We start from the raw sequence: 15,252 nt of genomic DNA, 5'->3' as shown, positions 1-15,252 counted from the left end.
GATAGGGATGGGGAGTATAACATAGATGGTGACCTGGAAAAGATAGCCACTCAGACTGGCAACACGAATGTGCATTTCGTAGAACTGTTTCAGCGTCACAATCGGCCTCATCTTAATACAGCCATCAGGCGTAATAAAATGAGACTTGGGGGTGCGCTGATGACAGAGAGCATGGGTCACATTTCAGTGGTGTCGGTGGAGTCTATCAGCAGGATGGGTTTCACTAGACATGGCCTGCACCTCAACAGGTATTGGAAGGGGAGGTTGGCAAAGCTTATAGATGACAGCATAGGTGGGGTTGGTGGGATCACTCATGGGAAAATTCTTGCAGTAGTGGGTGTTAGAGCAGCACCTTTTTTAGATTGAAGTCAGCTGATGGGTATTCATGCTTAAGGGAAGTCTCTCTAACAAAGGAACCACTTTTGACAAAGCTTAGGTATCCGAGTAATGAGGGAATTAGTATATTTCATCAAAATATACAGGGTATTAGAAATAAAGTTAGTGAACTGCTTATAGATGTTGACTCTGAAATTATTGGCATATCTGAACACTTCTTAAATAAGGAGATAATTCAGAGGCTTCCTTTACCAGGATACAGGTTGGCTGGCAGCTTTTCGAGGAGCTCTTTGCGGTGTGGGGGAGTAGCCATGTACGTGAAAAACGGCATCCCATTTGAGTCAATTGATGTTTCAAAGTACTGTACTGAAAAGGTGTTTGAATGTTGTGCAGGTGTGGTTAAATTTAACGGAGCTAAACTTCTAACTGTTGTTATTTATAGATCCCCAGACTCCGATTTCACAACATTTTTGCTAAAGCTAGAGGAGGTTCTTGGTTCACTTTATAGGAAATACAAAAAGTTAGTTATATGTGGTTACTTCAGTATTAATTGTATAAGTGATTGTGCAAGGAAGAGGATGCTGGTAGACATCTTTAATTCATATAATCTTATGCAAACCGTATTCTTTCCAACGAGAGTGCAAGGGAACAGTAGAACAACCATAGACAACATTTTTGTTCATTCCTCATTACTAGAAGGGCATTCTGTTAGCAAAAAGGTGAATGGCCTTTCAGATCATGATGCACAAATTTTAACTCTAAAAGGTTTTTGTGCTGTAACACGTGTTAAATATAGTCATCAGCTGTTTAGGAAAGCTGATCCAATTGCTGTAGAGCCCTTTGTAAACCTTATCAAGGAACAAGAGTGGCAAAATGTTTATAGCGCTGATACAGTAGACGATAAATATAATGCTTTTCTCAAGACTTTTCTCATGCTCTTTGAAAGGTGCTTTCCGTTAGAACGTTCAAAACAGGGTACTAGCACAAACAGGCAGCCTGGGTGGCTGACTAGAGCGATAAGAATATCTTGTAGAACAAAGTGGCAATTATATCAAAACGTTAGAAACAGTCAAAATCTAAATGCAGCAGCCCATTACAAACAGTATTGTATGGTGCTTAAAATGTTATTAGGAAGGCAAAAAGTATGTGGTATGCAGATAGAATAGCTAAGTCTCAGGATAAAATTAAAACCATATGGTCAGTCGTAAAGGAAGTGGCTGGTCTGCAGCGACAGGTTGAGGATATAGAATCTGTGCGTAGTGGGAATGTCCGTGTTACTGATAAGTCGCATATATGTACACTATTTAATAATCACTTTCTGAATATAGCAGATGAACTAAATAGAAACCTAGTCCCAACAGGGAATCATATAGCGCTCTTAAAAAAAAGTGTTCCGAGACTGTTACCTGAAATGCTCCTCCATGATACTGACAAGAGGGAGATTGAGTTAATAATTAAATCACTAAAGACCAAGAACTCCCATGGATATGACGGGGTATCTAGCAGAATACTGAAGTATTGTTCTATGTATGTTAGCCCAGTACTTAGCCATATCTATAACATTTCCTTTAGGAGTGGTCGGTTTCCTGACCGATTAAAGTACTCGGTAGTGAAGCCACTTTATAAAAAGGGAGACATTGATAATGTTGACAATTTTAGACCTATTTCTATGCCATCGGCGTTTGCTAAAGTTATCAAGAAGGTTGTATATACAAGGTTACTGGAGCATTTAAATTCACGTAATTTGCTGTCAAATGTTCAGTTTGGTTTTAGAAATGGTTTAACAACTGAAAATGCTATATTCTCTTTTCTCTGTGAGGTTATGGACGGATTAAATGAAAGGTTGCGAACGCTAGGTGTTTTCTTTGATTTTTACGAAGGCTTTTGATTGTGTTGACCACAAAATACTGCAGAAGTTGGACCATTATGGAGTAAGGGGAGTAGCTTACAATTGGTTCGCCTCTTACTTTAAGAACAGAAAGCAGAAGGTAATTCTCAGCAATATTGAGAGTGGTAGTGATGTTCAGTCCCAATGGGGCACTGTTAAGTGGGGCGTTCCCCAAGGGTCGGTGCAGGGACCACTGCTGTTTCTTATTTATATGCCTTCTAGTATTACAGGTGATTCAAAAATATTTCTGTTTGCTGATGACACCAGCTTGATAGTGAATGATCTTGTGTGTAATATTGAAACAGTAACAAATAATGTAGTTCATGAAATAAGTTCGTGGCTTGTGGAAAATAATTTGATGCTAAATCACAGTAAGACTCAGTTTTTACAGTTTCTAACTCACAATTCAACAAGAACCGATATTTTGATCAGACAGAATGGGCATATTATAAGCGAGACAGAACAGTTCAAGTTCCTAGGCGTTCGGATAGATAGTAAGCTGTTGTGGAAAGCCCATGTCCAGGATCTTGTTCAGAAACTAAATGCTGCTTTATTTACCATTAGAACAGTATCTGAAATAAGTGACACTTCAACACGAAAAATAGTCTACTTCCCATATTTTCATACGCTTATGTCGTATGGTAATATTTTTTGGGGTAATTCTTCTGATTCAAAGAGGGTATTTTTGGCTAAAAAACGGGCTGTTCGAGCTATATGTGGTGTAAGTTCGAGAACCTCTTGTCGACCCCTATTCAATAGTCTGGGAATTCTGACATTGCCCTCACAGTATATATTTTCTTTAATGTCATTTGTTGTTAGCAATATTAGCCTATTCCCAAGAGTTAGCAGCTTTCACTCAGTTAATACTAGGCAGAAATCAAATCTGCATGTGGAATGCACTTCCTTGACTCCTGTGCAGAAAGGAGTGCAGTATTCTGCTGCATCCATTTTCAATAAGCTACCACAAGAACTAAAAAATCTTAGCAGTAGCCCAAACTCTTTTAAGTCTAAACTGAAGAGTTTCCTCGTGGCTCACTCCTTCTATTCTGTCGAGGAGATCCTGGAAGAGTTAAAAAATTAAGCAAATTCCAGTGTTACATTGTTGATTTTCTTTATTTAAACTTACGACTTGTCACCTGAATATTTTTTTATACTTCATTTTATCTGTTTCTAACATCGTGTTATAATTTCATGTATTGACTCGTTCCATGACCATGGAGACTTCTCCTTAATTTGGTCCCACGGAACAATCAATATATAAATAAAATAAAAAATAAAAAATCAAACAATATTTTATGTTTGTTCATGAGGCTGTGCTTCGCAATTTCCCATTTCTCCACTTCTCTATTTTTAATATGGCGTTGGAGTTCTGCACAGCGGTCGGAAACAGTACGAATGGTCTGACCTATATAACTGCTTCCACACTCACAGGGGATATTATAAACTCCAGGGACACTGAGGCCTAGATTGTCCTTAACATGGTGCATCATCTGCTTAATTTTCTTAGGAGGTCGAAAAATCGGTCTTAGACCCCGTCTACGCAGGACTCTTCCTATTTTGCTGCAAATAGCGCCACAAAAAGGAAGACCCGCAATCGGTGTTTCATCTTGTGAGTGTGCAGCATTTTCACGTTTCCTTTTTTTCGAGAACGCTGGCTTTATATCACATGCACCATAGCCATTCTGTCAGATCACGTACTTCAGATGGTTAATCTTGGACCTTAAGCAGTCCTCGTCAGAAACAGTTTTTGCTCTATACAGGGTTTTACAAAAAGGTACGGCCAAACTTTCAGGGAACTTTCCTCACACACAAAGAAACAAAATATGTTATGTGGACATGTGTCCGGAAATGCTTACTTTCCATGTAAGAGATTACTTCTCTTCAAATTATATTAATCATGGAATGGAAACACACAGCAACAGAACGTACCAGCGTGACTTCAAACATTTTGTTACAGGAAATGTTCAAAATGTCCTCCGTTAGCGAGGATACATGCATCCACCCTCCGTCGCATGGAATCCCTGATGCGCTGATGCAGCCCTGGAGAATGGCGTATTGTATCACAGCCGTCCACAATACGAGCACGAAGAGTCTCTACATTTGGTACCGGGGTTGCGTAGACAAGAGTTTTCAAATGCCCCCATAAATGAAAGTCAAGAGGGTTGAGGTCAGGAGAGCGTGAAGGCCATGGAATTGGTCCGCCTCTACCAATCCATCGGTCACCGAATCTGTTGTTGAGAAGCGTACGAACACTTCGACTGAAATGTGCAGGAGTTCCATCGTGCATGAACCACATGTTGTGTCGTACTTGTAAAGGCACATGTTCTAGCGGCACAGGTAGAGTATCCCATATGAAATCATGATAACCTGCTCCATTGAGCGTAGGTGGAAGAACGAAACTAAAATGAGCTCTAACATGGAAATTAAGCGTTTCCGGACACATGTCCACATAACATCTTTTCTTTATTTCTGTGTGAGGAATGTTTCCTGAAAGTTTGGCCATACCTTTTTGTAACACCCTGTATACAAACATGTTCAAAAATGGCTCTCTTCTGAGCAGGATGATGGAAACTCTGTGCATTCTGGTAAGGGCAGTCTCCCTTCTTTCTCCATCTCGACAGTGAACTGGATGTTCGTGTGTATGCTGTCCATGTGTTCCATGAATTGTTCGAGAGGTTCTGCACCATGTGGCCAGATCATAAATGTATCATCACCATAACGATAAAATAAGGATGGACGGAGGGGAGCCGAATTTAAGGAACATTCCTCAAAATTCTCCATATAAATGTTAGCCAGTGATGGAGATAACGGAGAGCCCATTGCCATATGGTCCGCCATTTCATAAAATTTGTTACCATACAAAAAGTAGGTGGTCGTCATCACATTCCAGAACAACTTTGTAGTCTCAGGAGGAAAAAGATCCGCCAGCATTTTCAAAGCGTCCCCCACCAGAACTTTTGTGAACAGCAATACCACATCCAGACTGACTAAAATGTCATTTGGACCAATTCTAATCTGTTTGATTTTCTCAATAAACATCTGGGAGTTGTTGATGTGATGTTCACACGAGCCGACTATAGGAGTCATCAATTTTGTTTGGTATTTGGCCAGCTTTTAAGTAGGAGCACCAGTTGCACTGACAATAAGTCTCAAGGGAACGTCACCCTTGTGGATCTTCGGTAGTCCGTACAACCTGAACGGTCTAGGAGCTCGGACTCTAAGATTTTTTTGTAACATCGTCTGACAGCCTGGAATTCTTCAGTAACTTCATGGTTTTTCTGCTGTATGTCAAAGTTGGGTCCCATTTAAGTACTGTCCTCCGACAGTGACGTCATTTTACTATGATATTCGGTAGTGTTAAGGACCATGGTGGCATTTCCTTTGTCAGCTGGTATTATGACACGATCTTCATCCTTCCGAAGCAAATGGAGCCTCTCCCTTTCACTCCACTGATATTAGATTTGGGAGCCTTAGTTGAGGCCAAAAAGCGACTTGTAGCAAGTCTCACTTCGTCGGCGTCGTCCTGTGCAAGATGATGCACCGCCTGTTCTACTCCACTACGTGGTGTAGGAGTGAAATTCAAACCTTTATTAAGGGCCGAGATGGCTCCTTTGTCCAGGTTCTTGCCCGACAGGTTGACGACAGTGCGTACTGTTTCGAACGATGACTGATCTTTGTGTAGCTGCAAGACGCTCAAATTTCTTTATTCGTTTAGCCGATGTGTTGCTAAGATGAGCTCTTTGATGAGCAGCCGTCGTCATATCAACCCACTCCCAGTCAAATGGCGAGAGAACTGTAGATAACAAAAGATGGCAACTACACTGCTGGCCACCGTAAATGCAACACCAAGAAAGACAAGAGGTAGCACAATAAGATTTATTTTGTAGATAACATGTTAATCAAGTATCAAATGATTACATTTACAGACGTCTGCGACATGTGGTTCCTGCCAGAATCAGTAGCCAGCCGGCCAGAGTGGCCGAGCGGTTAAAGGCGCTACAGTCTGGAACCGCACGACCGCTACGGTCGCAGGTTCGAATCCTGCCTCGGGCATGGATGTGTGTGATGTCCTTAGGTTAGTTAGGTTTAAGTAGTTCTAAGTTCTAGGGGACTTATGACCACAGCAGTTGAGTCCCATAGTGCTCAGAGCCTTTTGAACCATTTTTTTTCAGTAGCCCTTCACCTCCTTCTCCCTCCTCCTCCGGCTGAAAAAAGCACACTTTTGATATAAATTTGATTGACTAATTAATTAAATCGATCAGTTAATTAAATCCACCCTTTGGGGAAGCCCCCAGCCCCCCTCCCCTCCTCCTCCCGGAAACAGGTGGGAAAAAGACTCAGTTGATCGGCCATTTGCAGGGAAATCGACTGCAGTATGTGGAATATCGTTCATTTAAACAATATATAGGAAAAAAAGCTTTGTGGAAGGTAGTTTAATATTTATGTAAAAGACTTCGGCGGTTGGCGGGAAATCTATTGCGGAGTAAGCAAGATTGTTTAAACAATTTACAAATTGTGGAGAATATTGTTTATTTATTTATAGCAGTGTGTGAAATATAGTTTATATATTTATTTAATGAATTTGGTGGGAAATCGACTGCAGCGTATGCAATACTGTTTAAAGAATTTAGACAATGTGTGAAATATTCTTTATTTAAACAATTTGTGGGATACAAGGGGGTGTTTGGATCATTAAACAATTGCCGCATTTTTTATTCTGATTGTGTTTGGAAATGCTAAGTAGGCATAATTTATACTTTCTACGGGAGTCAGGGATGTCAAGGCTCTTATTATTTATTTTCCTTACTTTTCTAAGTGCGCTAGTGTCTAAGCACAGACAGGCAAATCAGAACAACTACATATCTAAAAGTTCATGACATATTTCGAAATCCACCATCACTTTCTGCAGATGGACAAATTACTAGAATAACAGCGGCAAATTATTTTGTACAGATCGAAAAATATACAGCAGTCATATTGCACTGACAGTTAAACCCTGCAAAAGGGGTCTACAGATCATTAATGGATGAAGAGCGTTATAGTACACACTGTTTGAGACCACCCGTGTGCATCTCTATCATCAGGGCACTGCCACGAAGGGCAAAACGGCCTAATATCCTAATTACATTTGATGTTACTTTTATAGGGTTTAACTGTCAGTGCAATATGACTGCTGTACGTTTCTCGATCTGTACAAATTAGTTTGTCACTGAGATGCTAGTAATTTGTCCGTCTGCAGAAAGTGACAGTGGATTTCGAAATATGTCATGAACTTGTAGTGAGTGAAGAAAATAAGTAATAAGAGTCTTAACATTCCCGATTCAGGCAGAAAATATAGACTAATCCCACTCAGCGTTTCAAAGCGCAATCAGAATAAAAAAAAGTGCCGAAATTGTTTAAATATTCCGTTCTGTGTTGGATTTCCTGACAAATTCTTTATATAAACTGTCTTGTATACTGTAATTTGTTTAAATAAACTGCATTATATACACTGCAGTTAGTTTTCCCACAAGTACTTCAACTAAATAAGTAAACTATATTCCAAGCACCCACTTGTATCCCACAAATTGTGTAATAAACAATATTCAACTGATTGTCTAAATTTTTTAAGCAATATTGCATACACTGCGTTCAATATACCATCGAATTCTTTAAATACGTAAATAAACTATATTTCACACACTGCCATAAATAAATAAACAATATTCCACTTAATGTCTATATTGTTTAAACAATTTTCCATACACCACAATCGATTTCCCGCCAACCGCCGAATTCTTTACATAAATAGATAAACTATATTCCATAGAGGCCTCATTTCATATAAACTGTTAAAATAAATGTATTCCACACGTTGCAGTCGATTTCCCTGCAAATGGCGGATCAACTGAGTCTTTTTCCCGGCAATTTCCTTGAGGGGGAGTTGAGGGGGAGGCTTGGGGCCTTTCCCAGAGGGTGGGTTTAATGAATTGATCGATTTAATTAATTAGTCAATCAAATTTATATCAAAACTGTGCTTTTATCAACCAGAGGAGTTCCCAGAGGGACATTTGAGGAGGAGGTGGAGGGGGAGGAGGACAGAGGGAAGGCTGAGGGAGCAATAGGTTAAGGACCGGTCAATCAAAAGGGAAGATTATCCCCAGGTGGTTGTAACCTGTCAATCAAAAAGATGGATCATCCCCAGGTGGTCTTAATCCTCTTAGTAGAACAGTAGGTTGAGGACCTGTCAATCAAAGGAGAACAAGAGGTTTCCCTCTCAATGCATACTTGACACCTGATGTAGGCAACTAGCAATGTATGCCAGAATGTACTTTGCTCTATTAGTCTATTCTTTGCCCTTCCGCCTTTCTGATACTCCAGGTCTCACATCCATACATCACAGCCGGAAATCCATAGTCCTCACAATTCGGATCTTTGTTGCTGAAGTTATATGTGTACTCCTTAAAACATTGTCAAAGTCTGACATTGCCTCTCTACCAAGTAGCAAGCGTCTCCTGATTTTGTTGCTGCATCAACAGAAATCTCAGAACCCAGATAATTGAATGTAGACACTACCCCCATTGTTTCTCCTTCTATATGCCAAGAAATGGAAGGTTTAGTTGCCATATTTTCCGTTTTCTTAACATTCAGACACATACCAGCTTTCTTACTTTCTTGTTTCACCTTCAGCAAGACAGTTGTGGCGCTTCTGGCGTGAAGCTTCATGTCTTTGAACCAATGTTCTTTGACTTTACTTTTAGTTCACTTTGCCTATGTCTCGATGCACGCCATGTTGGACAGCTTCTCTAGTATTCGCTTTGTTCAGTGTTAAAATGACCGTTCATTCGACTGCAAAAGTGTGTTATTACGGTTCTACGCCACATAATACTCACAGTGGTGACCCTGACATCATTGTGGTGTGTTCATCATTAACGAACTTCGTGTGCCAGTCCACCTTGTCCTTGGAACAATGGATCCACCAGTGTGGTTTTGTGCCAGTGCCTCGCAACCTATTAACTAAGCTTGCGTTTTTACTAGTGTTCCCAATGTACATTTGGTTAAAAGTGAACAATTACCTGGCCCCAGCCATGCTGCCGGCCACTAAACCATTACCAGGCCAACATGGCCACCGTCAAATGCCACTATGCAGCAATGCCTGCTGCACAGACCGAGCATGCTGCTTAGTGGCATTGTGAACGATATCCATGTAAAGAACGTTGTGTTTCACGCCTCAGCTAAACAGTCGCCTTCGGGTTAGTTTGATGTACTGACGAAGTTTGAGAAATGTAATTCGAACGTTCACGTACACAGGGTTGCACAGTCTTATATGCCTGACGTCATTGCACCCCCCGTCCCCCATATGCCACTTTGCCAACACCGGTTGCGTCAACTACACCCATCTCTGCGACCATTGCTCCATGGCCACACCACACTCACCTTCCACCTCTCTCATAATGGCACTGGCCGTTTCATCCGTGCCAGTTTCTGGTTCAGCCCCCACTTGGCTGCATCGCAACCGTCTTCAACCCACTGTTGCAATGCCACCGACCACTACTCTCGTGCCATGCCCACCTTCGGGCCTGCAGTTGGGACACATCATGCTGTCAGTTGCACTGTCTCACGCCACATTGTGTGCTGCTTGCGGCGCCCCCCCCCCCCCCCCCGCCCCCATAGACCTCGAGCGACACTTTGTCCACCGCAACTGCACTCCCGGCGTTGGGGGCTTCCTACACCGCTCACACAGACCTTCGCCTCCCTCTACTGCATCAACATGTGTTACCTGGCAGATATCCTAAGCTGCCTGCATTGCAAAAGGATAACCCAAAGACTTGGTTCACATTGGTGGATCATCTACTGGATATCCACGGGATTTCGGACGATGATGGACGTTTCGCCTGCCTGGTGAGCCACCTCCATGCTCATCCAGACCTCATCAGTGATATGCTCCTCTACTGCTGCCTCGCCCAAGTATTTAATGGCAAAAACGTTACTCATTGAACTCCTTTCTCGCCCTCCAGCAGAGGCTATCCACCACATCATCCATGACGAGCCCCTTGACGACCGCACACTGCAGCTTTGGCGGCACCTTCGTGCATTAACTGATGACCAAGCTCTACCAGATGCCATGCTATGAGAATTGTGGTTGGTCAAGCTTTCATCAGACCTACAAATTTACCTACTATCTCACACAGCAGACCCTTTCGATGTTTGTCTAGGCATGGCCGATCAGGCCTATGCAATCATTCATCACAAACACCGTCCGTCACAGATGACATCGCGTTTGCCTCCAGTTGGCACGCCTGGACCTTTGGTTCCACACCCTGCCAGTAGGGGTCAGTGCGCGAGCCTCAGCAGCTCAGTGGCCCGCTACCTCCTGGTGGCCTCCAGGAGGTACTGCCTACAACCTCCCAACAGCAGCGACCTTGCCTGAGCAGCAGTGCGAGCAGTCTCAGGCAATGACGCAGTCAGCTACGTCCGCTGCCCTCACCGCACCACCTCGCCTCCAAGCTTACCCTCTGTGCTGGTACCATGCAACCTTCGGGGACGCCGTCACAGCTGCTGCATGCCCTGTCCATTCTGGGGGGCACATTTAGGCGCCACACCTGGCCATGATCGTTGACGGCACCTACCTTCTGACAATGCACTGCTTGCTCCAGCAGTGTGATGCCTCTATGTCAAGGACCTGCCATTGGGCATGCGCTTTCTGGTCAACACCAGTGCCGATGTCAGCGTTATCCCGGCCAAGCTAGTGGGCAACATGCTTTCTCCTGCTAACCTTGCTTCCATAGCCACGTATCACCCTCCTACTGCAGTCCTGGGCTCCATCAAGATGTCGCTTCACCTGTCACTGGTCACAATCTTTCCTTGAACATTCCACGTCGCCGACGTAGATGAACCTGTGATTCAATTGGACTTTCTACACCACTACGAACTTTCGCCAGACCTGCAGGCCACAACGATCCTCCACACATCTGGTTCTACCATACCGTGCTCGAACGAGTTCGGCACGACTATACTCTCCACCTTTTTGGCTACTCTTTCCACTTGTGCATCTCTGCTCGAAGGTATTACTGCACGTCTCTCTGATTTGGCTGACGTCCACATGCAGATCGACGGACTGCACACACATAACAAGGAGTTAGCACACGTATTGCTGCCGCCTCGGCTGAATTGGTTCATGCATGGAATACTATTCGCAGTCTGTCTGCAGAGCCAGTTCATTCGGATTTGTCAGCCATTTCTATTGCATCTTCATTCTGCATCGCTCCTAGGTCTAGCTTACCACCCCTGCTTTCTGTTCCATGCAGTGACACTTGAATCTACAGGACGCACATGATCCTGCCCCTTGGGATCCAACGCATCGCATGGCTGCCACACCACGCCCTCCGTCATTGTCTGCATCCGTCGCCCCACCCACGTCAGTCTGGCCCGATACGAACGCACATGTTCTCACTTCACGGGATCCCTCGCATCACGTGGCTGCCACACCACGCCCTCAGTCGTCGTCTGCCGCTGCCACACTGCTCATGCCATTCCGGCCTGGAAAGGTCAGTGAACCGCCATCGCTCGTGTCCTCCCTTCCGCCCCTTCCCCCCCTCTCTGCCTGCACCTTTTCATGGGTTTCAGCAGTCAGCAATGGCACTTGTCACAGAACCCACACCACAGATGGCCCACCTGTATATCATAAAGCTCGACGACTTAACACTTGCTAATTTCTATGAGCGAAAGAAGTTGTCCAGGATTTATTGGCTTCGTACATGCTCCAACCATCGGACAGCGACTGGTCTTCACCTATCCACATTGTGCCTAAGAAGGATGGCTCGCTACACATGTATGGGGACTACAGGTCTCTTATTGCTAGGACAATAATCGATAACTATCCCATCCTTCATAACCAGAATTTCACTCAGTTATTGCACGGCTCGAAGTTCTTCTCTCTATTTGACTGTTCGAAGGCATACCACCAAATTCCTATGCATCCACCTGATATTCTGAAGACAGCCATCATTACATCCTTCAGTCTATTTGAATACTAATACATGCCTTATAGTTTGAAAAATGCTGCACAGACGTGGCAAAGTTTCATTGATTCAATTTTGCTACCTCTGCTTTTCGCTTTTGCCTATTTGGATGACATACTTACCTTTTTCTCATTTGCCAAGGAATACAAATTTCATCTTGACACAGTTCGTTCAGCTCTTGTGGCCAGTGGTGTGATTATCAATGATGACAAATCCCAACTCTGCTTGGCATCAGTTACATTCCTCAGCCATAGGGTCTCAGCTGACGGTCTCTGACCAACGAATTTTCGTGTCGAAACCATTCTCGCACTGCCTCTTCCTGAGGATTACACACAACTCTGGCGCTTTCTGGGTATGGTAAACTTTTATCGACGCCATATCCCGCGGGCTGCCCTTGTCCAGTCGTCTCTTACCGACGCCCTACTATGGTGAAGCAAAAGTTGGACTGCTCGATGCTTTCAACAATCTGAATTTAGCTATCACGAAAGCGGTCACTCTCACTCACCCTGACCCCGAGGTTCATTTTCTATCACTACCAATGCTAGCGAGTCAGCTGTTGGCACTGTCTTGCAACACCACACTGCAGACTCCATGCAGCCATTTTGTTTTTTTTTCGAAAAAACTTACCAGGAGTCAGTGAAAATGGACAGCCTTCGACCGCGAGGTTCTCGCGGTTTATGAGCAGTCAAACACTTCAGGAGTGACGTGGAGGGGCGTCCTTTCTCTGTCTACTCGGACCATGAACCCCTCATTGATGCAATACGCAACTCGGCGAAGGATCTACCGCCGCACCGCTTCCGACACATGGATTTCATTTGCCAACATTCTTCAGACGCTTGTTACATCTGCAGTTCGGAAAATGTTGTAGCTGACTATCTGTCTTTTATCTCGGTGATCTCCAAACCCTTGAACTTAGATGAACTGGCGACTCTTCATACTGAGGATGCGGACACCCAGTGACTGGTTTCAAATGATAAGTCTTCACTCGCCATCAAACCTCTTACCCTGCACGGGTCGTCGACCCCTGTCCTCTGCAATGCCTCTACCAGTTCCCCCCGCCCCTTGGGGCTGTCTGCCCCTGGTGTGGGATCTTCTATGCTTTACACAATCTGGCCCACCTCGGGCTACGGCCAAGGGCAAGACTAGTGACTGAACGTTTCGTCTGGCCAGGCATGCGTCATGATTGCCACTTCTGGACATGCGTGTGTGTTCCTTGTCAACCTCGTAAAGTGGGCAGACAAACGCAGCCTCCTTTAGGACAGTTCGCCATCCTCAAGGGCTGCCTGCGGCACGTGCACATTGATGTGGTTGGTCCTCGTCCCCCTTCCGAGGGGTACAAATACATTCTGTCTATGATCGACCGCATCACCCGTTGGGTTGAAGCGGTTCCTCTGGTCGACATTACTGCAGAGACTACAGCTCACACTTTCTTACCGGCATGGGTGGCGAGATTTGGCTGCCCCTTTCACTTACCTCAGACCAGGGACAACAATTCGTGTCCTCACTTTTTGCTCGACATATCATCCTCAGGCGAATGGCTTGGTAGAGTGATGGCACAGAACTCTTAAAGCTGCACTCATGTGCCATGTTGTGCTTTGGTCCTAGCCACTTCCTTGTGTCTTATTCGGTATCTGCTCTGCCCACAAGGAAGCCCTGAACGCTTCACTAGTGGACGTTTTATATGGAGAACCTCTCGTCCTGCCTGCCGAATTCGTCGAGGACACACTTCTGACTGACGCAATCGACCTTCCGGCCTTTGTAGAATGAGTGCTTGTGCATGTCGCTCGCCTTTGCCTGCCCCCAACTTGCACTCATTCCACATCGCCAGTGTTTGTACCCAAGACCTGGCACTGTGTGAATTCGTCATACTACGAGACAACTCCGCACTGGCGGCCCTGCAACCACCATACTCTGATCTGCACTGCGTCTTGTGCTGTAGAGTTAATACCTTTGTGATACAGTAGTATTTAATGGACGATCGACTACGGTTTCAATGCATTGATTAAAACCCGCATGGTCCATCTTCTGGCCACATTCCGCCACCCCTGGCTGGCCTGCCTTCGCCGGCACCTCGCCCACTGACGCCGCCGAAGCGACATCTGACGACTCCCCACCGCCTGCGCAGCTGAGGCGCCCACTTCGCGCGCCGACGTCACTTTCATCCGCCTTGCTGTCACGAATTTTGTGTTGATATCAGCTAGTTTCGCCCTCTTGCTCCACACTACCAGGAGGGGGGGGGGGGTGCCTCTGGCGTGTGATGCGCCATGTCTTTGAACTGATGTCTTTGACTTTACTTTTAGTTCACTTTGTCTATGTCTCGCTGCACGCCATGTACGACAGCTCATCTTGTATTCGCTTTGTTCAGTGTTAAAATAAATGTTCATTCGACTGCAAAAGGTGTTATTACAGTTCTACGCCACATAATACCCACAGAGTCTTTAACTCTTCTTAACTTTCTGCCATCAGTTCAATATAATCTGCTTATCTAAGATTGTTTATCATTATCCCAGCTGCTTTAATTCCGGTTTTGTTCTATACAGGGTGTTACAAAAAGGTACGGCCAAACTTTCAGGAAACATCCCTCACACACAAATAAAGAATAGATGTTATGTGGACATGTGTCCAGAAACGCTTAATTTCCATGTTAGAGCTCATTTTAGTTTCGTCAGTATGTACTGTACTTCCTCGATTCACCGCCAGTTGGCCCAATTGAAGGAAGGTAATGTTGACTTCGGTGCTTGTGTTGACATGCGACTCATTACTCTACAGTACTAGCATCAAGCACATCAGTACGTAGCATCAACAGGTTAGTGTTCATCACGAACGTGGTTTTGCAGTCAGTGCAATGTTTACAAATGCGGAGTTGGCAGATGCCCATTTGATGTATGGATTAGCACGGGGCAATAGCTGTGGCGCGGTACGTTTGTATCGAGACAGATTTCCAGAACGAAGGTGTCCCGACAGGAAGCCGTTCGAAGCAATTGATCGCCGTCTTAGGGAGCACGGAACATTCCAGCCTATGACTCG

This window comes from Schistocerca nitens, chromosome 1, assembly GCF_023898315.1.
Source record: "Schistocerca nitens isolate TAMUIC-IGC-003100 chromosome 1, iqSchNite1.1, whole genome shotgun sequence".
Classification (NCBI taxonomy): domain Eukaryota; kingdom Metazoa; phylum Arthropoda; class Insecta; order Orthoptera; family Acrididae; genus Schistocerca; species Schistocerca nitens.
This window is presented reverse-complemented; position numbering follows the sequence as displayed.